The following is a 2922-nucleotide window of genomic DNA, read 5'->3' as shown; positions in this document are numbered from 1 at the left end:
TACATCACAGCATAGTTATGAGGTGTAAAAGAGACAACATATATGCATAAGTTGAGGGTCCTTTGATTCTGAGCACAACCGACTCTGGCTGATGACCCAAATAGGATTTATTGGAAGGAAATCAGGACTTAAAATATTGACATGAAGCTGGATAATGGGCAAAAACTATGGAAGCAGGAATCACAGAAATGGTCTCATAGCTTAAACAAACTGGTCCAGATGTTGCCACTAGAAAGGATGTGTGTCAGCTATTCCTGTTTTCCATCCTTGTAGTCTCCTGGGAGAGAGTATCCAGTTGGCAGATTTGGTATCACGACCTAGGGTTCACGTATGTGTATGTGTGTATGTATTTATATATAACCAAGACAAATGTTTTTCTAAACCAAGTTTATTCTTACCATATGTGTTGTATTCTGTTTTGTTCTATCTTATTCTATTTCACTTTTTAAAAGTCTGATCATGGCCCACTAAATTGATTTCATGATTTATAAATGGGTTGCAATCTACAGGCTGAAAAATGCTTGCTACATTGTGTACACTATTAGCATATTGCAGAAAATATTAGCAAATTGTAAATGTCAAGTTCTCATACCATCTTCTTCCTTTATTCTCCCTCCCACTCCCCCATCAAATAAAGTTGCAGACAAGGACTGAATGACCAAGATATATGAAGCCTCCTTCAATTTATTGGCTTAATGACATAGTGATAATTATATTTTCCTAAAAAATAGGAGTTGTAGCAATTTCAGAATTTTAAGAGACAGGGAATATAAAGAAAAACAGTGTAGAAGAAAAAAATAGTGAAATAAGGAGTAATACAAGATTTAAGCCTCAGAAAACTACAGTTCTCTTCTTGAAATATCATAGAATAGTTTTCTGTTCTGCATACACAACATCTGCTGCTGCTCACTGAAATAAGATTTAGAAGGTTAAGCACACCTTTTCTTAAATTTGCCTGTATTGAAAGAGCTAGTTGGCTTTTTTTTTAGTACAAAAATATATTTTGGCCTAATATATTGAAGTAATTGGCTTGGAGGTTTAGGGGATTAAATTAATAAAATAATTGGCTCAATTCTTTATTTCCTTTTTTGTGGCCAGTCTATCACCAAAGCATTATTGGACGCAATATATTTGACAAAAAGGCCTTCCATTCAATATTATTAGAGAATTGAATTAAAACATTTTGATTGATTCCCTATCCCATTGCCAAGAAGAACTGTGGCAATCTCCCTCTCCAAGCCTTTAGTGCTTGATCTATCCTCATCTAACCCAGGATGCTTTCTCGGACTTGTATTTGAGGCCTTCCTCGCTGAGCCTCCTCTGTTTCTCTCTCTACAAGTATCTCTGTGTCTCCTCTCCTGAAGAAACTCTCAGATTTTAAGGTATACTATGTCTCCTGTGTCTGGGTCTCATTCCCTTCTGCATTTCTTGGGTCCTAAGTTCCTGAATTTTATCTTCTGTCATTTGCTTCTTCAAATTGTCCTTCTCCACTGTCAACTTCATCTCTTTATATGAAAGTTATCAGATACCCAAAGAAACTACCAAAACATTTTTGCTCAACCTTCCTATTCTTACAAGCTACCATACTGTAACTGCACTTTCCTTCAAACGCTAAATTTCTTAAAAAGTCATCTTCGTTGCATCTACCTCATTGTATTCACTTGTTTCTGTGTCTCTAATCAAGCTTTTACTTCCACCAGTCTACTGAAACTCTTCTCTGAGTCCTCATGATGCAAATAAACCAAGAGGTGTATTTGTTTGAGTAGATTTCCCTGATGTCGTGCTATTCTGGTTCTTTGACTCCTTTCCTGGATCCTTGTCCTCGAGCTGTACCCTAACCAGTAGGCATTTTCCAAAGCCCTTTCCTGACACCTTCCTTTGGTACAGCAGTGAGGTACATGGACTGTGGAGCTACACAGCCTTAGGTTCGATCTCGGCTCTGCCACTATAAGCCATGCCATCTTGCCTAATTGACTTACCCTTTCAACACTGTAAAGTGGAAATAATAATAGCACATGTATTCTAGGGTTTTTTGAATATTAAATGAGAAAATGTTGATAAAGTACTTATAGAATCCTTGGCTGGTAGTCAATGTCAGCTATCATTCCTCCTCCTGCCCCCACGGAACTAGAAGCCCTTCTTTGCAGATAGGGGGACATGCTTTTCCAACTTCTTGAAGAGGGAGTTCCTCCACAGTACCACCAGAGGGCTCTATCTGGCCCTCACTCACTCCTCCCCTGGTGTGTTTGGGGAAAAGGTCCCCGCATGCCGTTTAACACACTCTATCTTCCTTCCTCTCCACTCTCTTTCTTCATGCCCTAAATTTTCTCAATTTCGTGAGCAGTCTGCGTGTGATATGTCTATCTAAAGCTAGGGCTCCATATTAGGAACTCTGTTGTGTACCCCTAAGCCATGGTCTTCAACATTTTTTGTATTCATCTGTCATCTCCCTTATCAATTTCAATTGACAGAGAATTTGAGCAGAGAAAAGAGAGTGGTGATCCATTGGGCCCCCTCAAACTCCAACATTTATTGCTTTCTTTTTTCCTACGTCGCTGGGTTCTAAACTCCAGGCTTTTCCTGCTGTAATCCATCCTAGACATCACTGCCTCCAATCTTCCAAACAAAACGTTCTCACGATGTCATTTCTTTCACAACAGATACAATTGCTCTCTCTTATTTACAGAATTGTGTGTGGATTTCACGGAGGCGTTTATCGCCCTCCACAACAGGGTTTAATTCCTACTGCTGCTTTTGTGTCATTCAGTGCTCCAGATGAGCTCGACTTTTTCCTGAACAGTGCACGAGTTTTCTGCCTATGTGCTTTGGCTTATGCTGTTGTTTCCAGCCAGAGAATGGTTCCTTATTTCTTTTTATTTTTTAAAATTCTGATACTATTTTAAGATTATCTCTGCTGTCACT

General features: G+C 38.9%; 1 protein-coding gene across 3 annotated transcripts in view; it reads left to right on the top strand.

Annotated features, from left to right (window-relative positions):
• The window catches only part of GRM1 (glutamate receptor, metabotropic 1), a 496050-nt gene that overhangs the window by 313079 nt on the left and 180049 nt on the right, over nucleotides 1-2922 (top strand). The window lies entirely within an intron of this gene.

This window comes from Propithecus coquereli, unplaced genomic scaffold (genome assembly GCF_000956105.1).
Source record: "Propithecus coquereli isolate 6110/MARCELLA unplaced genomic scaffold, Pcoq_1.0 Scaffold48, whole genome shotgun sequence".
NCBI lineage: Eukaryota > Metazoa > Chordata > Mammalia > Primates > Indriidae > Propithecus > Propithecus coquereli.
Note: the sequence above shows the minus strand (reverse complement) of the source record. Positions and strands in the feature narration are given on the sequence as shown.